Raw genomic sequence first — 26,041 nt, forward strand, 5'->3', positions numbered from 1 at the left:
TACCAGATCCAGGATATATGCCGCCCTCAACCGTCACAAAAGAGCAGTACTAAAGTGACCAGTGCAAGCAAGATACCAAATAGCCTTAAAACTTTACGAGAACCACTTTCTAGTTAGCCCTGAAGTATTGCCACCATGTGCACTGCAGAGGGCCGAGGATTATGACTCCCCCCTCCCCACCACAGTTGGAAGTTAAGTGGGGTGCTCTTACTTGATCTGTATGGGATTATGTACCATTTTACAGTGTGCATGCATTTTCTTTGCTAGGAGTGCACCTAGAGGACATGTGGGCCCGGATCGATATCAGCTGGCGGGAATCTGCAGTTTTTCTCATTTACTTCTGACCACGCGCAGCTGTGCCCTTTCTCGTGATTAAGAGAAGTAGGTGGCCATCCTCATCCCACTCCCTTACGTTAATCCTCCTTTAAGGCTGGATAATTGTTCCTGTTTTGGTGTCCTTGTTCGCAACACAGTGGTGCAATTGTGTACAGCAAAATCTGTTTTCTGAAGGTTAAATTGAACCTTGAACTAACCGAGTCTTTAGGCCCTGATTGTCCATTTCACAAAGCTATTTCACTGCGAGACAGGGATGAAGCCAGAGTTTCCAAAGACCGGAGTCTTTAGTCTTCTATGATGAAACGACTACTCTGAATCGACTACTTCTCTGCAGGAGTACATGGATGAGTTCTGGTTTTTAAACTCCTACTCAGCCCTCACCCCACTACTACTAAACCAGCAATGATCTCAAACAAAGGTGAAACAGGCACAAATGGTACACTTCCTTCACCCTGTTAAAAATAAAAAAATAAATCAATTTAAAACAAGTGTAGCATGGAAAGACAGCAGGTTATACTTTTCAAAAGGGGTGCAGGCCAGCATGGAAGCATCCAAAACAATAGTACTGTGGTACCAAAATAAAACAAGTCAATCCAAGGTTCTATACAAAATAAACTTTAATAAAACTAAATAGACAAACTAATAAAAACCAACCCACCACTTTCATGAAAACACACAATATATAGATTTTGAATTGAAAGGGTAAGAAGACATGGGTATGTAGCACTGTTCAAATTATGCATGTTTCAGAAAGGTATAGCGTGTGCTCTGGATTGTCACTGGGGCCCTTAAGCCTGGATGTCTTCAACAGGGTCGAGTTAGGATCCAGATAGTCAAGTTGGTTCCACGTGAGGCAGATACGGTGCACTTCAACTAGTGGCAATATGCTTGAGGTTCGAAGGAATCTTAGGACATGCAGCAATGTGCAGATCCTTGCGGTTCAATGGCATGAAGGGGCCTCAATGCAGTAAGTCAACTTTAGTGGCAAGCCGGCTCGTCTGGGTGCAGTGATGCGCTGCAGTTCTGGAGTGGTGAACGGTTTGAAGGTGCTGGAGAATGGCAGGCAATGTCGAGTCAGTGGCTGCAGGCAGTTTGGAAGGGTAGAATGTGAACAGCTCAGTTGGGTCTTGTAGTGGCTCAAACTGGCTAGAGAGCAGTTGATCTGACTCAAAAGCGGTAAACAAGAGCCCAAGGCTGTTAGCTTTGATCCTGGGGTGCCATGGGACCCTGGCCCGGGCCTTAGAAGAAGGGTAAGTTCTTCCTCAGCACTTCCCAGCCAGGAAGGTTGCTAGGAACACTTGTAAGTGGGCCACTCCCAGCAGGAAGAGTCCTGGGTGCCAGCGTTCCAGCAAAAGCCACACTTTTCAACACCAGGTCACTCGAAATGTTCACCCAAAGAGGGTGGGCAAAAGGTCTTTGAGATACTTGTCTTCAACCCACTGGTTGGGGACTGGACAGACTCACACGCCAATATGGTTATAGCAAACGCCTTCTCTCAGATGAGCCCAGAGTTGATTAAGGGGCAGCACACCATCTTAAATAGGCAGTTTGCCACAGCAGATTGGTCCATTCCAAATCTTCTGTAAGTGGCCAATCGTTGCTGTTGTAGCAAAGGTTAATCTTCTGATGTCAGACCCGAGAGTTCCTGGTCTGCATGAAGTGAGGAGAGTAGGGGTTCGAGGGGAGGGAGGATCGCTGGAAGGAAGTGCAGCCTAGGCATTTTCAAGATAGCAGGACCCTTATTCTGGACTCAGCTTTTCCTGGGCTACTTTAGACTTCCCCCATCTTTTGTCTCCCTTGGATCAAAAAGGTTCCAGTAATTATTCCCCAGTTGTGACTTCTCTGTTATAGTGGCACAGCTTCCTTTGAAGCAGCTGAAATGTCCTGTCTTTTTGGGAAGCTGTCAATCCTTCCCAGCAGAGAACAAATAGGAAAGCCACGACTGGAACTAACATTTCTTGTTGGAGAAACCACCAGACATCAAAACAATCTGACAGCTGCAACAGTCACAGAAGACCAGTCCACTTAATAATAAAATGACATCATATGGGTGTTGACAATTACAACTATATCTTTACATGGGCCTCATCAAACCCGATATAGCTTAGTATATATTACCAAATTACTACCATCAGGCTTTGGGGGTGCACAGTAAAATATGATTTTAATTATGGGTGCCCACTTCCAAAGGCAGTCCGTGGCTGTTGGGATTGATGTAATTCCAGAAGGCTGCTTTCAGTAATCGACACGTTACTCTGGGGCTACAGTATTGCCAAATTACATGGCAGCTGCTGGTGTGTCAGTTGCTAGGGCCCAGGCAAAATAACACATGTGCCTATATTTTTTCAGCATGTAGTAAGGTACACTCGAAAGTAGAGACTATTTAGCAGAGCTCACTTTCAGTGGGAGAAATTCAGCATCACTTTGAAACAAAAATCAAAAAATCTTGGGCTTCACACCTGCACAAATAGCATTACATACATCCCAATTGCTGTGTGTCTCTTGTAGCAAGAGAGAAATTGCAGCCATTCCCCTACTCCTCCCAACCCAGCCCACCTACAACCTTGTTTGGGTAGAACCTTTCAGGGGAACCCCAAAAACGAGAGTGCCTTCAGCTCACTCCATCTCGGTCTATTGCACAACTACACCAGTCAAAGGCAGGAGCCAATGACGCATCATGAAATGATTTTTTCTGGTCCGAACACCCATTGACCAAAGCACCTAAGAGTATTTTACGTGGGTCTCTTGGGAGGGTTTCATTGCATTGGGTGTTTAAAAACATCTTTCTGGTGTTGTAGACTTTTGTGCAGGAACATCAAGAGGGACAACCTGGAACAGATAAATAACGCCTGGTACAAAACTTATTTCTACTGTAGCAATTTTGTCAAGAATGTTTTACTTGTAAAGTGTGTCTGACGAAATAACCAGGTTTATGTCAAGGTACTTAACCTTAGAACGATTCCTCTGAACCACATATACTTGGCCAAGCGCTCATTGTGCCCCGCAGTTCAGAAATGCAAAATCACTTTGATTTGTTGCAGTTTAAAGAGAACCTTGCTTTGACCTCTAAACATACAAAGCAATCCCTTCTCGCGGTGCTGTGGAATTTCTAAGATCAGTAGAACATCATCTGCATATCATTTTATTCTGTACGAGCTCTAATCACCTCAATGGCCCTTCAGCTGGTTGCCATGCCTGACTTTCATAGCTAATGGTTCCATTCGGAGTGCAATGATCGATCAGAGTGGCCCGCAGACTCCTTGGAGGGTTCTTCAGGAAAGTGATGTTTTGCAATGTATTCTCTTCCAACTTAGTCTATGGTTGACCAATGCTGGTTCATTTCAGTGAAGGGCTAAACAAGCAAATGTCCCCAACATTGTTTTAACAATGTTCAAGTCTATTCTATCAAAAGTGTTTTGACCCCAAAGGTCAGGATGGAGCATGCAAAGCTAAAAAAAAGATGTTTGTGCTCGCCGTATATTGTCATCAGGGGTCCTAACACTCAAGAAAGTGGCGCAATCTAGAGAGACCAGTTGTGGGAGAAACTTCAGCAATCTGTTTGCCAGGATTTTACTATAAATTTGGAACCAAATGCAGTTTAGAAATTTGGCGCTTGAAACTACAGTGTCGCACCACCTCTCGCTTCTAGGATTAGGGTTGTTGGGCATGTATGAGGAGTCACTGCTTAACTGCAGAAAAGTGTTCTATGTTGGATGAACAGGGTGCTAAATTCAATACACTTTGTATAATAATATATTGGGAGCCATACAAACCAGGAGTTTTGTTGATAGAAAGGCAGGAGATCACAAGTTCAGTTTCTTTCAACAGTAATGGGAGAGAACTGCAGTAAATTAACACTTGTCAATTTTAGTTTGTTCCATTAGCTTTACGGGCAGCGCAAGGAAACGTCTAGTATAATATTGCTCAATAATACTACTACACAAAAGTCTTAAAGGTGACATTCCCCCAAACTTTACCTGGAACAAAGATAAAAGCCAAAAAATATTAGATTACTTTTGGATCTCTGCTCCTTTTTGGTCAAAAGTTACAAAAATGTCAATAACTAAAACAGCAGTGAGTGATCATAGTATATTGGAACTAATCTGTATTCTAGAACAGCGCATAACATCAGCGCAGTATGATTTACCTCTGGAAGTGAATGAGGGGCTGAGTAGGCTACGAATTAAAAACCATCACATCTGTCAGCTGAGAGATGGCCTTAAGGATGACATAACAACAACTCCCGACAAAATAAACTATGCACCTTTGCTAATCCAATTTGGCACTACAAAAAAACAAACTCATAAAACCTCGCAAATTCAGAAAAAATATATATATAGTGCACAGGTAAATTTGCAAAAGAAACAAATGACCAAAAGCATCAGGCAAATCAACAAGAAAGATATTAAGTCTTTTGAGAAAAAAAGGGAAATCCAAAACTGTAAAACGAAATACCGAAACTGGTTAAAATCTTTCAAGATAATCAGAGATCAAGAACGAGCTGAAACAATGGTAGGCCTAATTATTCAGCGGAACTCACGAGACATCTGGAAAATTTTAAATAACAACAACACTCAAGATTCTGGTTTCATTAATGGAATATCAAAGCTTACCTGGGAACAACATTTTAGGAAAGTATTTGTAAGCATCTCAACTTTAAGCATCCCAATACAACAGATAAATCCGGTCACATGGGATGTATGTGAATCTAGAGAAAAAATTCTTACTCAAATAACACAATTGAAGAATTCTCGTGCAGCGGGCCCTGATGGGCTAACAAATGTTCTATTAAAAGAAAAAAAGGAGCTTTGGGCCGACTTTATTGTAGACCTGTTTGAGCTAATTTCAGAAGCTAGGATGATACCGTGCTCATGGAGGACTGCAATTATAGTACCAATATTCAAGAAAGGCAATAGGGAGAACCCGGCCAACTACCGCCCAATTGCCCTCTTGGATATAATAGGGAAAATCTTTGCTACTTGCTTACAACAAAAACTCTCCAAATGGGCATCTTGTAACAACTTATTGGATAAGCGACAAACAGGTTTCACAAAGGAGGTCGGAACTGAAATCAATCTCTTCATTCTAAACATACTTAAACTTGAATCATTGAAGAACAAAGGGAGCATCTTCATAGCATTCATAGATATGCGGCAGGCATTTGACCAAATCAATCGCACAAATCTATGGGAAAAATTAACATCATGGTCGTGCCCTCCAAATATTCTCCATCCACTTATGGCCCTACACACAGGTACCTCAATAAAAGTCTGCATCGATAATAAAGGCACCGTGACAAATGAAATTCCAACCACCAAAGGAGTGAAACAGGGATGCCCCTTGGCAGCCCTACTGTTTAAGTTATACATTGCTGATTTACCAAAGGCTTTCGCGAATATTCGCTGCTTTCCACCGAAAATAAATAACCAACCTATTAGTTATGCGACATATGCCGATGACATTGTATTATTTGATCAAACTAAAATAGGACTCCAACGTCTAATACAAGCATTGGTTATATATCTGCAGACAAACGGTTTAGAAATAAATGCTGGGAAATCAAAGATCATGTCCTTTGGACCAACAAAGAAAAGATTGGCTGAGAATTTCAGTTGGTATGCAGCTGGAGAAAAGATCGAGACTGTACACACTATACGTTATCTAGGGATACAAATAAACAAATCCATCAGAGAACAAGAGTGGATTTTAGATTTGAAGCATCGTATGACTTCTTTCAACCTACAAGGAAAACGCCTACATAATGAATTTGGCAAATTTACCCTGATTCCAGTCTTAACCTTCTATCGACAAAAAGTCATTCCTACTCTGACCTATGGGGCGGAGGCCGGACTAAACATCGATAATCGTATTTGGGCAGTTTTGGAAGGGCAATTTTGGAGAGGAGTTTTAGCTTTGCCAAGCTGTGTGTCTATTGTCGCAATAAGACATGAACTAGGCCTTGATCCCTTAGACGGCCTGATTCTTTGGAAGTCCATTGTTTTGTTACGAAAAATGAACTTAAAAATAGTCGCTCCAGCCTATGAGATCTTAAAACAAAGAGAAGATAAACAATATTCAGGGATGATACATATTTGGGCTACGAAAATTAGGAAATCTCTAGCGGTCATGGATATCTCTTGGGAGTCTGTATGTAACACACCACAGATTGCAAAAAGAAAACTGAGATCCTGGTACTGGATAAAAAATGAAGAACGTCGAATGGCAATGTCATCTTCGCTTAATTTAGGCTTGACATGTAATACTCTTGACAAACTGCCCAAATACTTAACAAGATTTCCGTCAAGATACCATCGCAACAAATTTTTAAGATTTCGGCTAAATTTATATGAAACTAAAGAGATAATGTACCTGAGACACTACAAAGAGATAGATAATAATAAATGTAGGCTCTGTAAAAACGAAGTAGAATCACTTAAACATCTAGTCTCTGATTGTGACCAGGTGGCGACTCAGCGTGCATTTTTCTTTAAACATCTAACAACTGTCCAACCAACGGACCATCTGTGGTGCATGCTGGTAGCTGGAAATAATGTTAAATCAATTTGTGCAGTGGTAGATTTTCTCGACAACATCTTGGAGAAAGCCTTGTGCTGAAAACAAACTTTTCATCTGAAAGCGCCGGAGGGAAACAATGAACCTATAAGAGAGCTAATTGATGACAAAGAAAGATGATGAATTTTTGTATGAATTTTTGTAATTGAAGTTGTGTAAATAACTAATTGTTACAAGTAAAATAAAATAAAAAAAAATAAAAAAAAAAGTCTCAAACTTTGCACTTGCCACTAGCTAGTGAGAATTACATTTTGGAGAGTAAGAAATGGTGTTCTCAATGTATGTGGAGAACTGAGGGGGCAAGTGACATTATGCCTGGCTACTAGCTTGCAAAAGTGAAATGTTCACCGCTACAGTACTCAAACCTTCCACCCGAGTTTCAAATAAACAATTTGCATCTTTAAGCTTTCTTATGTGGTTCCTCTCCCCGCACATGTGCCTCTTAGATGCAAAAGAGTGGCTTGCCACATTGCTGTAGTGTAATACAAGCGGCCTGTGCACAAAAGAGCAATGGCCGCCCTATTAGCCAACGTGGTCTCTACCTACGATCTATCCAAGACCAACAGACACTGAAAGTGGCAATGTGAAATAATGAAACAGAAGCGTTCTACAGAGGCAAGTGGTAGTAGTGTGGAAAGGAGACCAGGCAGTTTGCTCTTATTAGGTATTCTTTCGTACCTTCCCAGGAAGTCTGAGTCTCACCCCAAAACACCAATACAGAACTGAAACCAATTAATACCAGAAACTTCTAACAGTATGCCAAGCATTTACCATCATTGTACCTACCACCTCACTAACCGATGACACCCATCATTTGTACCCCTCGTTAGTCCACTTCCCTCTCCTCCCCAACTAACCCAACCCCTGCTCTAATCTCCTACCACCTTACTTTCCACACACAGTCACCACATGCCTAGCAGTTACCACATGAAGATTAAAATCGAGCTATGAATAAGCTTGCTTCCTTAGCCTTAAAATACACCCCCACATCGGTGGCTAACCAGACTCAAAGCACTGTGGTGCATCAGATCTTTGGCTACGCGCTTCAGATAAGATATTCCCAAGTGTCTCTGCCAAACCAACAGACGGTGACTATTGCATTCCTAGCCATTACCACGTGAACGTTAATTGGACCATGACTAAGTAAGCTCTCCTCCTTATTTATGCCCATCATGCTCTACCGCATCAGTAAATAACTAGATTGAGATAACATCCTCTCAATTGTTTCCGCCAAACCCATGGAAGCAGAAAGCCATTCAGGTCTCCAATATTTCCAACTTACATCCATCAACATTACAGGCTTCACACCCACATCTCCTATTATACCACTAAACAACCCGGTTGTATACGAATTGTTCGTTTTACAACTGTTCGAATTACAATTGACCTTTTCACAATTGACCGAATTGTGAAGGTCAATTGTAACATATATGTGGGGGGAAACCCCCTACAACCCCCCCCCCCCCAACGCCAAACCCATATATATATATATATATATATATATATATATATATACACGGTCAATTGTGAAAAGGTCAATTGTGACCCTTTAAATTCGGTCAATTGTTCATTCGAACAATTGTAAACGAACAATTTGGGTAATACCAACAACCCACCCCCTCTTTTCTTACAGAGCCAGGCAAAGCAGGCCAATAAACATAGCAGAAAGTTACTGTATAATATCGCTTTATATTATTTGTTTCCCGCCATCGTCTGAAGCTTTCAAAAGGCATGGTTTGAAATTGAAAGGAGCTGGGAGCTATTTAGCTCCTGCTTGTAGCCTGTAAGAGTCTGGTTAGTTTGACACCAACAGTTAGCGGGAGCTTCTTTTGGCTCCCAATGCCAATCGATGCCCAACTAACATACCTATGTGGCATTTCCTTTGTGCGTTTGGGGCGATTTATAAACAAGCATTAGGACACATCTATATATTTAAAGCATATGAGGTCAATTTGCTAAAATGGTTGTTTGTAATGATGTACATTTTATGGATTTTTATTGTACTGTGCTTTTTACAATTCAATGTATTTTCAATTTTTATATTTGTACAGTCTTTTATGGAGCTTTCCAGTCCTTTATGGAGCTTTCCGCTTGAAAATAAAGTTGAATTCAGTCATAAGAGGTCAATAATAATGGAAAAAGTGTTAAGTTTGTATTTTATGTGGAAGTTAGATTTGCGTAATGCTATATAATAGCTCCTCGTTCCCAAGCGGTAGTTCCAGCTCATTGGTTAATGAGGGATAAAGCAGGAGTTGCTTTTAGCTCCCACTTGTCAAATCTTAATTTCCATCCCAATCATTCACTTGTCTCCATCTGGATACTTTCCAGCATTTTCTGTAGGAATTTAATTCAGGCCTCAACATTTGCACTCACGATTAGATTAGCCATTTGGGAGAATTAATTGATTCTTGGCGAGAAAGAAATCGTATAGAGCATTAAGGTGGCAAATGTCTTTAGGACAGGCTAGTAGCTGTAAACTTAGTTTTACCCCTGACTGGATTGGATGACTGAATACCTCCCTCAGGACCCCAAACCAAGCCTTTTAAGTCCTATATTGGGCTTGAGAAGAGGACCCCACAAAAGCTTCTGTGAGGAAATTGTTTAGGCTTCTGGAAATTAGAGCTACCAGGAGCTGGCCCCTTCAAATTACAGTGTGTTACGCTCACCTGATATCCCCGGGGGTGTCTGGAAGGCTCTGAGATCTGGAACCCTGGATGCGTAGTTGCCCAGTACTGAATAATGAATCGTATTTATAGGGTGAGCTATCCGTCGTGCGTTTCTTGTGCAGGGGCGCTTGACGAATTGTTGGCGAGCTGCCCGAGTTGCTTCACTGGTGCAGTACGCCTTCCTTGGGCCCAGGCCTGCTGTGACCCTGAATCTGCTGGTAGGCAGGTAAGTTTGTTAATTGCAAGTCTTTGTTTTGTTTATGGTGGGAATTCGTTAATATCTTTAACTCCTTCTTTTCGACTACGAAGGTCTTGATGCTGGCGTGCCCAATGGAGAGGCACGTTTCTAGGTAAGAGAAAGCGCGAAGCGCAGCGCCTTTACTGTCTTTTGAAGCTAACCTGTGTTTTCTTCTTCTCCTCACAGGCCGCTGTGATGCTGCGAGTGGATGAGAGCGTGATGAAAAACAGGCCCCCGGAATCCATTAAGGCAGTACAGCGCTGTGCGTTTGTTTAATATTGAAAGTGAACCTGAATATAGGTCTCTTTTCCTTTGCATATGTTGCTGTGGTCCTCCGGATCGAAGCGTGGAGTAGTGGAATGGAATTCAGGTAAGACTGATGGAATTCGATGTTTTGGAAGCACGCGTTCTAATATTATTTTTCCCTTTCTCGTTATTGCAGGTCGGAATGTTCGAACTGTAGCTGTGGTAGCAGTTCGCCGGAAGTCCTTAAGCTAGTACCGACAGGTGAGTGATGTTTCTCCTTCTCTCGGTTTCCACAGATTGCAGCCCAGTTGAGATGCTGAGTGCTGGATGGTATTTCCTCAGGTAAAACAGAATAATCTTGTTCTTGTAGGATTACAGGAAGATGCTGAAGACCAGGAGCTGGAAACAGTGAGCGTCACGCTGCTGGTTGCAGAATAACACGAAGCATGTTCTGCAGTCAGGGTGTGGTTTATATAGCCCAGGTAAAGTAGTACCAGGGAAAGTAGTACCAGGCCTGCCACACCCAAAACACTAGACCGCATGGCTTGGTTCTTAGAACTAGACTGTGAGGGTGCTTCCATGTTGGATTTAAAGGCCCATGTACATAAATGGGACCTAGTTTGAACAGCCCTTCCTTCCTACATATGAGCTTGGTGCCAAAGGCGCCAGGACTGGCTCCAGGAGCCCTTTTGCAGTGGTTTTAAGGGCCTCAGGGTTCTGGTGAGAGCCTTCTTGTGGCACAACTTGTGCCCCCTCACAGTGGTCATGACAAGTGTTCCTCTTATTATAGGGGACACTGCAAGAAAGAAAGTGTACCTTCTTTCTCGCTGGAGGCATAGAAAACAGGAGCCCTAGGGCGCATGGTGCATATCCGTACGTACAAGCTACTAGTGTTTTCCAGTAATGCATTGCTCCTCTCCCTTATTCATCTGTAAATGTTGTCCCAGGAATGCTTGAAATTCAAGCTTTTATTGTCGCTGTCATGTGGATGACTTCAGGGCTCAAAATGAGCATTCGTCAGTGATAATTAACTCCTGGCGAGTAGACCTAAATACTTTATTTTGGCTCGCACCATTTACAAAATAAACTCTCTGTACAAACATACATGAATTAGACAAGTGATATTTCAACTGTTAACTTAAAATGTGCTTAAAAGCACCTTAAAAAGAAGTCCTGCTAGTACAACTTAATTACTGTCCTGCCCCGTGCCGTCTTGCCTACCGCCCGCCCATAGGAAGGCATGGAAGTTGCCCTGGCGCCTTGCACAGCGCCAATACAGAAGAAACTATGTTTCCCAGCATTCCGGGAAAAAGAGAGGTCACGTGATCCGAAGGCAACGTCTGCGTCCCTCTGCATCGTTATATGCGGCTGTGGGACAACGCTCGAGTGCTCCTTAACAAGTGCTTTTCGTGTTGTTAAGTCACACTTTTGTATCCTGATTTCCTGTTATCTGAATCCTATTTTCCACTTTGACTATGTTTCCTTGGATTGCCCTTCATTGTTTCTGGACGCCCGGTCCCCTCCCCTTCGGCTGCTTACCTGGTTATCGGAACTCCGGCGCTTCCACCCGACTTTGTTTTCGCCTATGCCTCAATCGGATTGTTGTTCACTCTGACTTTTTTCCTGTCAGCCAAACACTGCCAAGTTCTGCCCTACGTCTTGGCTCGTCCTTTACTCCGTGGGAGTGCAGCCTACTGTGTTTGGAAACTCCGGTCCTGCTGACCGTATGCAAACGGTTGATTCCGCAGGTTTTTTCTTTGACTTAAGAATTTTGTTATTTTTCTCACTGCTGGTACACACTGAGTAAACACTTCACAAACTTCAACTTCTACACCGCACTAGTCAGCCTTCTTCCAAGTGACTTTGGGACGCTCTGCTGCATTGATATTTGGTCACTTCTTGGATTTCAACTTTCCGCGAACACTAATTGGACGCTTTGCTGAGGATTTCTGGCATTCGCATAAGGACACTTTTGGGGTTTCTTTCTGGAACGCTCTGCTATTCACCTGGGATTGGAACTGGCTAGTTAGTCGCGCCCTCGTGCCGCCCGGGTTAGCTAGTTTGGGACCTTTTGCTCTTCTGAGAACTGTGGAGCACTTACCCATTTGTTGCTTGCTTCACTTCTGGGATTCAGTAGGCTCTTATGAGAACTGTGGAACACTTACCCATTTGTTGCTTGCTTCACTTCTGGGATTCAGTAGGTTCTCCGTTCTTTTCATCACCACTGCAGGTAAGAGTGTGGTTGCAGAGGGTGGTGCGGCTGGGAGACACTGGTTTGAACCTTCACTTACGGTATTTGTAATCTTTGCGTTTTCTCCTTAGCTCTGTTGCTGCTCCTGACTTTTCACCCAAAAGCTCGGCCTGTCAGGTGTTTTTAGTCCTGCAAGCTGTGATCTTGGGGGGAAGGTTTACTTTGTCTTCGGTCTACTGTTCATGTTCCTAGCCTTCGAAAAACGAACAGTAGTTCAGTAGTTATTCATCTACTGGATCACGACAATTACAATTCTTATTTTTTTTCTTATTTTTGGTGGTGAAAGGTTTGCATGTTGCAGGCCAACCACCATAAACACATAAATAAATTTCAATTTTCTTTCCAACCGTTTAAACGAAGCAGAAACATATTCACATAAATCAGTTACAAAATGTACATCAACACAAGACAGAATAAAAACCATTGCAGCCGAGACTGGCCTATTACAAATAAAATGCCATCTCAGCCACTTCCTTTTCAGATCTAATAATATAATAATTTTGTGCAAATAAGCAAAAAGTGAGGTAGATTCTCGATTGCACCGATACCGCAGGTACAATACCTAGATTTAAATTGTCATGACATCCGGCCCTTTAATGGCAAGACATTTAATCTGGTCATGGCTAGAATACGTCTGAGTAGGTGACCAAATTGAATTCACCAAGACATTATCCGTGTGAGTACAATGTGCCATCATTAAATGTCTAAGTGAGCAGAGGTTTATCATACTATTCATGACTTGATAGCGTCTTAGCGAGTAAGAAATTGTGTGCTGACTCTACAGACAGAAATGAGGTGGCCAATGACTTTTCGCTTATTAGAAGCTTGGCATTTTGCACTCCGAATGACTTTCCATTAAAATTTCCATTTCAAATGACATCATTTTAAGAGTGAAGGATATTTTGACTAGTTAAGGCACTGCATCTTACATGATATCACCTGTCTGCTATTCATAGGACTGGCTATGGTACTTAGGTTTCAAGAAGATAGCGGTAAACTGCCGACTGCCTACCACCTATGCCCCTGCACTGCCCAGTCCCAGCTCAAATGTACTTAACGTATCGCTCCTTCTTGGACAAAACATGTCAAACAGTAAAAATAACGCATTCAATGAGCAATTATGAGTTTCACCCCTGAGGCTAAACCCACTCAACCCCCCCCCATGACCCGTTTGTAATGAAATTGAGAAACAATGCCAAGAAACGCCCCCCTACCCAAACAATGACATGTCAAACAATTAATAAATCCTCACATTAGCCGACTGAAAGAGGTGAGGTTAACAATGGTTCCTAGTGATTGTTTCGAATCGCAAAGTTTCGAAAAAAAATGCATCGAAAAAATGTTAATGGGGTCCCCCCATACTTCGTTTTTTAACCCCTTAACACCCATTTTAGTAAAAAAAAAAAAAACTTTTAGCTACACAAAAAATGAATTTTTTTCGATGCATTTGTTCCCGAAACTTTGGCATTCGAAACTATATATCCAAAACAATGCCTGGATACCGTTAATAACATATCTCTGATTTTTGTCAGTGCAGTCCTTACACACATCAATATGCCATGTCCAAAAAGTGAACTTCTTATAAAACCTGCATATTCAATCAACACACGAAGTAGAGTAAGGAGTAGAAACAAGACAAAGGATAGAAATAAATTGGCCATAATTATGGACACTACTCTGGACACCCCTGCAGCTTTCCTGAAGTTTCTCTCACGATAGGTGGGTTCCCCTAGCCAAGCTGAGTCTTCTTGGGACTGTCCTTAAATGTTTTTCAGAACACGCCAAAGTTCCATTAAATCAGACACTTCTTACTCTTCACAGATTGATCTTAGTCCCCCTTTGTGCATGAACCAGAGATTACAAGGAAAGCTCCAAGTAAAAAGACATACCGGTTGCAACTTCATCTGAGGATCTCCACTGCATATACTTGTGCCATGAGCTCCAGATATGAACCCATGATAGCAGCGCATATTTATTTTTATCCGCAGACTCAAATTAGTAATCCTGCAAACTAGTGAGGAGGAGGAGAGCAGCCCCAGCAAGGTGAGCACCCATGCCCAGGGTCAGGTCATTACCCTGGGCCCTCAACGACACCCAGTTGGTTACAGAGTACCGCAAGGAGAGGGAGACCATCACGGGGCTGCTGGCCACAATACATAAAGACTTGGCAGCAGGATTAACATCCGTACAGCTGTGCCCCCACTAGTGAAGCTGGTGGCAGTAAGCCAGTTCCTGGGGACGGGCACATTCCAGCACATTCCAGAACTCTGTGGCCATGACGCATGGCACCGTCAACATTCAGCGCAGTCTTGGCCCAGATGCTGGGTGCCCTACTGTGCCATGTCAACCAACACACCTGAATCCGGGTTACCTTTCCCCACTGGAATAAAAGGCGGAGCATGAGCGTACCGGAGAGCAAGGTGAGAGGGGCAACCGAAGCGAGCAAGACCAGCAGGACGGAAGGGCAGGAAATCCTGGGAAGGCGACGCAAACGGGCAACCCACAATTCTGGATACAGTTGAAAGGTTTATGCTGGCCTCCTCTACCGAGGCCTTCTGGTATCTGCAGTTCCTATTTAGCATCATAGGGCTAATAATTCCATAGGTTAGCTTTATACTTTGCTTGGCTTTCTGTCAAAGACTTTCGAACGTTCAAGGGGGCGCTTGTAGCCTTGACTATACCCTTGAATGACCACTTTGACTATTCGTGTCCTCTCTCGTTAACACTCTCAAGTGCTTCAGATTTCTTTTACGGCTTCTCTCTCATGCACAATCTCAGCATTCTTCATTCTTGATACAATGTGCTTTTGCTCGCGGTTTCTGAACAACCCGAGCACTTCAAATGTGAATGTCCTTTTCATTTATCAACATGAGCCGGTCTTCCATTTCACTCACCAGCAACGTCTGATACAGTTTATCAAGACCATCCATTCAGTCAAGTCTTTTGGCCCAGCGCGGCTCGCCTCCTTTCAAGTCCTCATGCCGCATAGTGAAGTAGGTTCCGCTGTGACCTTGTGCAGCAGCAGGGAGTTGCCCCTTTGGAATTCTGCAGCAACCTTCACCCGGCAGCTGGTAGGACCTCTCCCTTTCATTCACCTCCTGGTCCCGCCTACTCTGCTTCCATGGTGATGAATGGGGGGGGTTCTGGTGTTGTGCCCCTGCCATGGCTGTGTGGTGCTTGGATGTGTCCCTTGGCTGCCCACCCCACTGCTCTGGCTCACAGGCTTGGCCTTGGTGCAATGGTACATGGGTGCTGCCGTAGGTGCCTGTAGTGGCTCCCGCGCACTTCCCCCAAGCGCAGTGCCTGGCTCATGGGTAGTTCCACTGGGGGATGCTGTGCTGGGCTGTTGTAGTTACATGCAAATGGGGGATGAAGGGGGTTAGACTCACCTGCCTCAGCTCCTCAGACTCCCTCGAGCCCCTCTATGTCGACGGTGGTACTACATTTCTGCACGCAAGGCGTTGGGTCAAGTTGCAGAGGCGAGCCTCCCCGGTTGGCCATGCTGTCCTGTCTGTGCAGGGCCAGGATTCCATGGACTTTCACGTCATTCCACCTTTGCAGCAGTTTTTTTCCCCATCCGGGGGAACGCGGCCAACACCTTCTGGCTCGCTGCCTGCCAGATCTGGGTGCGGCGCTGGGAGGACGTCTTCCTCTGTCTGGCACCGTAGACCTCTACAAGGTGGGCCACAAAGTCATCCACCAAGACAATGAGTTCTATCTCTGTGAACTTGGTTTTGCGCAAGCGATCTTGGGCTGCCTTGCCCCCTGTCCTCTCCCGGAGACATTTTGGATTCTATGGGGGTGTGGATGGCTGCCAGGGGGGATGGATTGTGATTTTCAAAATGGCCACTGCAGTGCTTCCTGTTCAGGCAGTGTCACGTTTCCCGACGGCGCCAATAGTGCACGCTAATTGCGACGACGGCAATAGCGCCGACAGCGGTAGCACTATTAGCGCTGGGTTTTTGGGCAGTAGCCCACTTTCTTGTGCTGTTTCCCCCGGGCGCAACTAGCGTTATCGCTGGGGCTGTGAGTGCCTGCCCGCATACTTGTGATGCGGTACTATTTGCACCATGGCTCCCGGCAGTCGTGCTATTTCCACTCAGCGGTATGTGGGAGGAAATAGCGCCCTCATACCGCCCAACTCGTAATGAGGCCCAAAGACTGAAATCAACCTCTTCTGACAAAAACTTAAAAGCACCGATCCAGACCTAGCTCAATGACATGAAACTAACGCCCCAACTCAACAACCATGCCAAATCACTAGGATTGTACATCTCCTTCAAGACAAAAAAACTCCTTGCAGGGGTCCGCAACACCATTCAGGTCAGGTGAAGAGCTTACTCCACAAAGCAGCCCATTGACTGAGGAACGTTTGACCGTATCATCCAAAGCCAGGGGACACTACAATGGCTGTCCGTCAGGCATAAAACACAAGACAGTATTCATCAAGGAAATAAACACCAATGCCCCTTCTTAACTTAGCAACAAACTTTCCATCCCCACAAGCCTGGACCTCAACAGATTGCAAACCAAGAACTGTAATTAACAAGAAGCAAGAGCTTGCCCAACTACGCACCAAGACTATGGAACAACATTCTGACAGCGATGGACTGGCTACTTATCACCTTCAATTCAGAAAAGGGCTAAAGAAGCAGCTCAAAAACCATCTCTTGGACCAATAATCTGAAGAACATCCTCGACCTAGACTGGGTCCACCTTCCCCTCGATTTGTATCCAACTGCAACAGTCAATCCATATTCAAACCCACGAATATCCTAATTGTATCCATTCTAACTAATGCATCCCCTTGTCCTAAATTAAACATGCACTATATGAAACAGTAAACATACATGCAGTAAGAGAATTCTGAAGACAATTTAAGCTAGTAGCATTGCTCTTCAAGTAACACTAAACCGACCAATGACAGGATATGGAAAATGAAGTCCGGCCCAAACTGCACTGGTGCATTGCGATTTCCTAACTAGGTTTACACAATACAGCCACCTACAAAGATACAAATTAACACCCACTTTTATTACTTAACTTCACTCATGTATAGCTTTGCTTCTCAAACAAAAATGCAGAAACCGATCACTCAAGCTATGCTATACAAGTTCTATTTTCTAACTCATGTCATTCTTCATTCTTGCATATCTAGTAGATCTAGTTTCAATTGAACAAAATGTACAGTACCAGAATGCAAAGCAATGTGAACCTAAGAACATGACTGGCTAATACATTGCACAATTTCAAATCTCATAATTTGTACTACTTCTAAAATACAAAAGACCTTCTTAAAAATTTTTTTAAAAAAAAGCCTACACACTTAAGGCTCAAAGTTGCTGGGAGCTATTTAGCTCCTGCTTGTAGCCTAGAAGAGCCTTGACACCAACAGCTATCAGTCGCTATTTCTGACTCCCTGTGATAACAGGTGCCATACAAACACGCTGTGTTCGATAATGGGAATAGCATTAGGACACATTAAGGAGACATTTAAAGCACAATTGGGTCCTATAAATCGACAAAAGGTCATAGTGTCCATCTCATGTAGAAGAAACAAATGTTGGCAGTTATGTACCGCTTTTCGTTCCCTAGAGACTGCTCCTGCTTACTGGGGGATGCCCGAGACTTTAGGTGCTGCTTTTAGCTCCCGTTCATCAAACCCTTATTTTGATCCAAGAGGTGCCTTAAGCATTCTGCTTGTACCCACTATTTGACACAGGTACGCAGCTTTTTGAGTACGATCTAGATATGGAAAGCCCAGTGGTCAAAGTGGGTAGGAGCGGTGATCTAACATGTTTGTGTATTATCTTTTAACATTCCTATACTTTTATTTTAAAAAGAAACCATTCCGGAATGGTGTCATTTTAAAATTAAAGTGTACGAATAAGTTGAAACATATACTACATTCGCATTATTGGGGATTCGAACCAGGGATCTTCTGAATCAGCTCCAATCTCACACAGTGTCATTGTAGAACTGCTGGCTTACTGTTATTTTTTCAGTGGCCTGCTTGGGACAAAGCCCATTCCCAAGCCCCATCATAGTCCTGCTCCCACAATAATCAGGATTTTTCTTTTTGGCATTTAAGCAACTTAACATGAAAATACTGCAGGCACAGGTGTACATGCAGTTCATGGGTAGGTGGGGGGAGTGGGTTTACTTATCAGCATGCCCTTAAGAGGCACGAATGGTGTGTGATTAGAAAGGGGAGGATGCGTAACGCTGCATGCTGTGGGGGACAACACATAAAGGTAATGGGGGGGGTCACTTAAAATAAATTTTGTATTTTCTTTCACCGTTTTTCTTTCAGCCTTCACACAGTGGTCGGGGTGGAAAAGAGGAAAGGGGGAAACCTAGGTATGAGGTTTGTATTGCACGTGGGAAGGGGCGTGGTGATGGGCTATCAGGGAACATAGTTCCACTACTTCTTTTCATACACTTCGACCACTGGTAAAGCCATGCAAAAAGTTCACTTTTTCATATCAAACAAGTGCAAATCATAAAAATGTACTAACTGCCCTGGTCTAAAAGGACACCTTTAGAGACTATCCTGGAATAATCTGACGATCATCAAACTACACTAGAAGTCATTCCCACATCATCAGGCGTCATCACGCTGCAAATGCACATGTCTCAGAATGGTAGGTGATAATTTGGGGAGGAGCTTAAGATGGATGACTTTATGATTATTCTAAGATCATCCCTATTTTAGAAAACTTTGTTCCGGATGATTTTAGAATGACTTGCTGATCACTTCAAGATATTGCATGTTTGCCCCTGATGATTTGGGGATGATTCTGGGATGACCTGCTGATTACTTCAAGAGCATCAATATGTTTGTCCCTAATGATTTTGTGAGGATTCTGGGATGACCTGTTGATTACTTCAAGGAGCATCACCATGAAACATGTTTGTTATTGATGATTTGGGGATGACTTAATGATTATTTCATAAAAGAGTTTGTAGGATGATTTACAGACTAATACCGATTGTCATTCAGCTTTTGCTTAGTTGCCCTTGTGCTGAATGACCCCCAATGTGGCAGGAGTAAAGCTTGAGACTATGTTGGGCCAAACCGTAAACCAGAGGCCTAAACATAACATGCAATCCCTGAGTGAGAATACTTTGCCATCCCAGTCAAAAGCAGGCACCCTACACCCTCACAATCCCCAATGTGGCAAGGGTAAAGCTTGATACTATGTTTGCCCAAAGGCAAGGCAGAGGCCTAAACATAGCATGCATGCCCCTGGGTGAGAACACTTTGCCATCCCAGTCAAAAGCAGGAACCAAGCACCCTCACCATCAATACATTTCCATGCTGGCTGCACCAATATATTGCAGTATTCACATATACCAATTCACAGTATTCATGTTTGCTTTGTACACAATGCCACTAATTATACTATAAAAAGACATGGCCACCAAGGCTCTGCCACACATGCCTGTTGGCTTTGGCTTAAGAAATGTCTTATCACAACAAGAAAACATGTCCAAACTGGCCGCACGATGCAGGCGAGTCTAGATGCGTAATAAAGCTTTTTATGTTTGCTTTACCCTTTATGCCCAGTGAAAAAAGCCACGCCACAGTAAGAAATGGCTTGACTAGGCTACCCTAAATGCCAGTCGAGATACATAATAACATTTATCATGCTTGCTTTGTCATAGAATCCCAGTAAATAAACAATGTCATGCCACAGCCAAGAATGGCTAGACTGGGTGACCCAAAATGCCAGTGCAGCAACATAAAAGCACAGATCATCCCTTCAAAAAAAAAAAAAAAAAAAAAAAAAAAAAAAAAAAATCAGCAGCATTTTGTACTGGCATCTATGATGGATACCCATTAAAAAAGTGAATCGTGATTGGGATTCCAAGATGGCCGCCGAGCGGACAGCAGCGCGATTGTGGAGCTCTCCCCCTCCCCCTCCACACCGGACCAAAGACAATAAAGATAGATTGAAAGAGCCTTTCCCAGACAAGATTTTATCAATGTAGACTGCAGTGGCGGATTGCATCAGCCCGGATCGCTGGGGGACACATAACTGAGCCAAGGCGTTCCAACAGTTCGTCTACCCGTGGCACGGGGTAAGCCTCATAGTGGGATACAGCGTTCAACTGCCGGAAATCCATGCAAAACCTTGTTGTGCCGTCGAGTTTCGGGAATAACTTGACAGCCTCCCCCCGCCTCGCACCTCTTGTCAATTCTCCAGCTCTACCAGAAATGTTGGCAGGCCTAGAACGTTAGTTGCTTGGCTGTCTGATCTCCTACCCCCACCTCTCCTCCTTATCTTTGTCATAGCTCTTGCACTATCTGAAATTTCGCCAGGCCTAGAACAATAGTAATTTCACACTTTTATGACTCAAGGCCTCGTAAGAATGTCATTGTATTTTCCCTTGCTCCCTCCCTTGCCTTGAAGCGCTTTGAAAACACTTTTTGTATAGGTGCTATACAAATAAACTATCAATATCAAAGGGGAGCACCAGGCGCTCTTAGATGGTACTATGATATCCATTTCCAATATTTCATTGATTTCTTTCGAAATTTCGGCTCTCTTGGCTTTGGGTATGTGATAGGGTCAGAGTCAGACTACCTTGCCAGCTTCCGTTTTGATGGCATGTTCCATGTGATCGGTCTGGCCAGGTATGCCAGAAAAAGTCTTCAATAGTTCTTTCCGTTGGACCCTGGTCAACTGTTCTCCCAACGGTACGTCCCCGATATCAGGACTTCTTGTAACCATCTGTTCCGGTAGGGATAGGTCTACGTTGAAGGCAACCAAAACAGGGGCTGTAGGGTCCTTCCAGAATGTCAAAAGAATGATATGATAATTTTGCATTTTAGCCCCCCAATCTGTTCGCTCAACTTCATAGTTCACTTGTTCCAGCACCCTGACAACTGTGCAAGGGCCTCTCCATTGAGCCAATAGTTTGTTTTCACTAGTAAGGGGTAATCTTAATACCTTGTTGCCCACTTTAAAGGAACACACACAAGCGGTCTTGTTATATTGTTTCTCCTGCTGCAACCGCGCTCGCCTCAATTTGTCACGGGCAAACTCTCTTAAATGGCCCAAGTGGTCCCGGAGGTCGCATACGTAATCTGTTAGGTTGGTTTCTTCCTGTGTTTCCCATGACTCTTTCAGCACATCTAGGATGGTCCTGGGGTCTCTTCCCAAAAAATGTTCGAAGGGAGAGAACCCGGTGGAGGACTGAGGGGTGTCCCGGAGAACCATTAGAACCCAGGGTAACGCTCAGTCCCAGCAAAGACCTGTAGGTCCTGTTGCTCATCTGAGCATTTTTTTTTTTGTTTTGTTATAACTTTCGACAAGACAATCAGTTTGATTTATTAGGCATAGGCAGACTTCGGAAACCATTCGGAGGGTCTGTCATCTGATTGAAAAAGTAAATAAATCTACCTTGGTCTTCTACTAGCGTTGGATGCTGGGTAGGCATTCGACCGGGTTGAATGTCCATTCCTCTTCCATACCATGGAGGTTATGAGATTCGGTTCTAAATTCCTTTCAATGGTAAGAGCTAACTACCGAACTCCCTCCTTGCGCCTGGCAATCAACAGGCAACTTTCACAGATAATCAAGGTCTCAAGGCACAAAGCAGGGTTGCCCGCTCTCCCCGCTCTTATGCGCCATCCACTTGGAGCCGCTCTTGGCCAGCATTAGGGCCTCCCCGGATAATAGTGGGATTCCCTTTGGGGGCGAGGAGCATAGAGTCGCAGCGTTTGCTGATGACATGCCCCTCTTGATCACAGAACCAGACACCTCATTCCCAGGGATCTTGCAGGAACTTTTTCTCTTTGGGGAGGTAGCAGGGTTAAAAATAAATGCCCACAAGTCAGAGTTATTAAACTTGACCGTCACCTCAGAAAAGGTTCAGGAATTGCAGGGTATAGTACCCTATAGATGATGGAAAAAGGCCTTAGATATTTGGGGGTCCAGATTATTGGTTCTCTGGGTGCACTTTACTGTGCTAACTAACTGCCTTTACGGAAAACAGCACCGGCTGCTGGTGGAATGGGTCCCCTTATCAATATCCTGGATGGGGTGGATAAATGCCCTTAAAATTGTGATTTTGACAAAAATCCTATACTATTTCACGGCCCTGCCAGTGGGTCTACGGGACCCTTCAAAAACATGTGGGGGCATTTATTTGGAACTGCAAGAGACCCAGGGTAGCTATGCAGATGATAATGTCTCCCAGTAGCAAAGGAGGGTTGGGAGCACCAAACGTCTCCCTCCATTTCCTTGTGGCTCAAATCAGAGTGATCTGGGGTTGTTCAGGGGCGATTGCACGAAGGCCCAGTGTCGAATGGATAAAGCGGTGGCGGGCTCACCGCTGGAAAGGGTGTTGCAGTGAATCCAAGGGGGATAGACCTGCAAACATGTACCATAGCAGGATAGGGGCCCTGGTGGGGGGACTCATGGGATGAGTTGGTGCAGAAGGTGAACTTGACCACTTTCCAATCCCCGCTGACGTTACTGTTTAGGAATCCCCAGTTCACTCCGACTATGGAAAGAGGTGCCTTCAATGGGTGGGAGGCAGCAGGGTGCCGCAAACTACGTGACATGTTCTTGGGTCAGGACATTAAATCCTTTGCACAGTGCAAGCAGGACTTTGGGCTAGATGAGGGGGAGAGATATTGCTACTCTCAAGTGAGGCACTGGCTTACGAACCCAATGGTCAGGTCAGCAGCCACCAAGGATCTCACTCCCTTTGAAAGGTCCGTAATCACAGACACAGGGGACAGGCATTTGGTTGGAACATTATATCGGATTATAGGCGAAGGGGCAAGGAGCCAGGCATGGCATTATATGGAGCAGTGGTAAACTGCAGTGGGGCAGACGCTAGAGTAGGAACTTTGGACTCAGTTATGGGCAGATATCCGCAGGCTCACACAAGCCACCCGGATTCAAGAGATTTGGATTAAGATAATGGTCCAATTGCATCTCATCCAAGAAAAACTACATACATTCTGCCCAACTGCATCAGAACTCTGCTGGAGGGGATGTGGGGAACTGGGATTGTGGAAGCATTTCTGGCGGGAATGCCCTGCCATACAGCCTTATTGGGACATGGTCCGTGGAGCAATGAATAGTATTTTTGGGGGTCAGATGCCGACAACGTAGGGATGGCCATCCTGGGAATAGGTGGGGTTCTGGAAAAATCTACCCTTGAAAGCTCAAAGAAAGACATACGTCATCCTGATAGTGGCTGCAATGCTTGTGGTGGCACACAAATGGAAACAAAAAGCTGCCCCCAAAGAACACAAATGGGTTAGTAAAATCTGGAACTTTGTGGCACCGGAGTGGGAGAACTATTCCATTCAAGAAGGATCACCAAAGGTTTCTCTCGGACTGGGACATTGTCCTCCATGCGGCAGGACTTGCAGTCCACACGGCGACCGAGGAAAATGAGATTGCTGGGGCCGGTGTGAATACTCGCTCCACAGGTAGCTGGGAGGAGATATGGCTGAAGTTTCAATGGGAGGCAAGGACTCGGGGGTGGGGGTTCTCAAATGGTACAAGGGCCGTACATCGGCTGGCGAGAGCGCTGGCCACTCACAGAGACTTGGAACCGGGAGCCATCTACAGAGTTTATGGACTTGGGGGGTGGTGGGGAATAGGACTGGGTGCATTGTTGGTTACACATGTTCTTACTGTTGAAAATGCCAAGAACCCTCTGTCCACCATCTGCCTTGCTCAGTTGTGCATTTGGTGGGAAAAGAGCACCTCAATGTGCACAATTATGATGCACACGTTTAAATGGCCTTTGTGCACAGTACACCACCTTTTTGGTGCAAGTGAATGAGCAACCCGTCAGTTGCATCAAACACGTTTTGAAAATCGTTTCAGAGAGTGTGGTTCGAGATCTAAGGGGAGAATACGGAATCGTAAAGGACACATGGGAAGGAAAGGTTGCATGGGGTTTTTATTTCTGCAGTCATTAACCCCAGATTTGCTCATGAGCAGGTAGTGTGTTAATACCATTAGCTCCAGAGCAGATACTGTGACTGGAATCGTTAGCCCCAGACTACATACGTACTGTGCAAGCCATCATTGTCGCAGAGCAGGTATTGTGTCTGTAGTTGTAAGCCCCAGGCAGGTATTCTGTCATATGTAATGGATTAGCAGGTATTGCATCAAACGTCATTAGTTCCAAGGTAGGTACTGTGTCTGTAATCGGTATCCCAGATCCGGAACTGTGTCTGTAATTATTTGCCCATGGGCAGGTATTGTCAGATGTAGCTGATGAGCAGGTACGTACTTTATCGGAAGACATTAGCTCAAGAACAGGTGTTGTGTCTGTACTCATTCGCTCTGCTGCTACTAATTGGAAGTTGTTTCTATGTCTGCAGCTATTAGACCTAGAACAGACACTGTGCCTGCAGTTATTATCCACAGAAAGGTCATTAGACCCAGAGAAATTACCGGATCTGCAGCCATTAGCCCTGGGAATCATTACTTGTAGAGTAGCCATTAGAACTGGAGACAGTACACATCTGCAATCATTAGACGGCGCAGGTATTATTATATAATACCTGCGCCGGCTAATATATAGTCACTTACACCAGGCCACGGTGTGTGTAGTAGCTGCACAGCAGTTACTGCTTCTGCGAGCATTCATGAGCCTGAACTGTAACGTAAATGAGCTTCGGAGCAGCTACTGTGTGTACAATACCAATAACAACAGGTAGCCGGTGTAATTTCAAAACCAGATGTTTAGAGAGTCACGAACTTACAATTTTTAATTTCAACATGTGATGAATACAATACAACGAATTACAGCTTCAGCCTCTTCAACGTGCATTTCCAGAGGTTGCAAAAGGGCTCCTCTTACCAAAATAATATAGGATGAGAATGAACTGAGTAAATGCACATAACAATCATTACAAGAGCTGGTTCGCAGGCACTCACCTGATGGTAGGGTAGTGACTAGTTCCCATCCGAGAAACGGACCATAGCAACGCCCGCCTACTATTCTTCACGTGACTTTGGGCACGTTCTCTACCATTCACGTTACGTCCGACGTCATCATTCTGATTTTCGCGAGCGGGAACAGCGAAGGCTTTGGCTGGCAGAGCAACAGGCATCTGGGTGACTTTGCTGGTGGGTTAAAGATGTGATCTTGATTGGCGGGATAACGGGAAAGTGTCTGCGTCTGCACGACGCCCAATGGAGATACAGATGGGGATGGGGTCGAAAAGCAGACGGAATCTGCGTCTTGTTGGCGGCTAAGATTAAGGTGAGTAGGCGTTTTCTTCGGAATACCGGGAAAGTTCCTGCAAAACACCAGTGACCAGCTAGAGGTGGGGGATCGTAAAATTACATTTACTTTACAAATCATGTTGATCTATTCAACGTGAAAGTTATGGAGGGTTCAGAAAAGGAACAGTGCTTGGTGGTGTTTAACTGATCAATGGAGCCTAATAGGGGAATTTAGAGATTGTTTGGGATGGGTGAGGGGGGTTGGCTGGGGCTATCTGCGTGGGGTTCGGGAGAGGCACATGGGCATCTTGGTGTGGGTCTGCAAGGGGGATAGGACATCTTGCTATGTGGAGGGAGGATGGGACATTATGACATTGGTCTAGACTAGAGGGAGGGATTGGGCATCTTAATGGGGTCTGAATGGTTCGATATGGGCACGTTGGTGTGGGTCTGGAGGGGTAGGGGCACATTGGTGTGGGTTTGGAGGGGTAGGGGCATGTTATGTCTCTTGGGGATA

General features: G+C 44.4%; 1 protein-coding gene and 1 long non-coding RNA gene across 8 annotated transcripts in view; one reads left to right on the forward strand and one right to left on the reverse strand.

The window, feature by feature from the left end:
* MAPK8 (mitogen-activated protein kinase 8) overlaps positions 1–25,320 on the reverse strand; it is a 956,840-nt gene extending 931,520 nt beyond the window's left edge. For 2 of the 7 annotated variants that reach the window (XM_069611175.1, XM_069611179.1), the window contains exon 1: positions 25,234–25,319. The gene's annotated coding sequence lies outside the window, so the exon portion shown is untranslated. Of the gene's footprint in view, positions 1–25,233 lie in introns of all 7 variants that reach the window. The other 5 variants (XM_069611174.1, XM_069611176.1, XM_069611178.1 and 2 more) reach the window with 4 other exon arrangements.
* A 31-nt stretch (positions 25,321–25,351) lies between these two features.
* LOC138472815 (uncharacterized) overlaps positions 25,352–26,041 on the forward strand; it is a 69,952-nt gene continuing 69,262 nt past the window's right edge. Inside the window, exon 1 of the long non-coding RNA XR_011268683.1 lies at positions 25,352–25,561. This is a non-coding gene — a long non-coding RNA (uncharacterized lncRNA). The remainder of the gene's footprint in view (positions 25,562–26,041) is intronic.

Source organism: Ambystoma mexicanum, chromosome 8, assembly GCF_040938575.1.
Source record: "Ambystoma mexicanum isolate Mex_15411 chromosome 8, UKY_AmexF1_1, whole genome shotgun sequence".
Lineage (NCBI taxonomy): Eukaryota > Metazoa > Chordata > Amphibia > Caudata > Ambystomatidae > Ambystoma > Ambystoma mexicanum.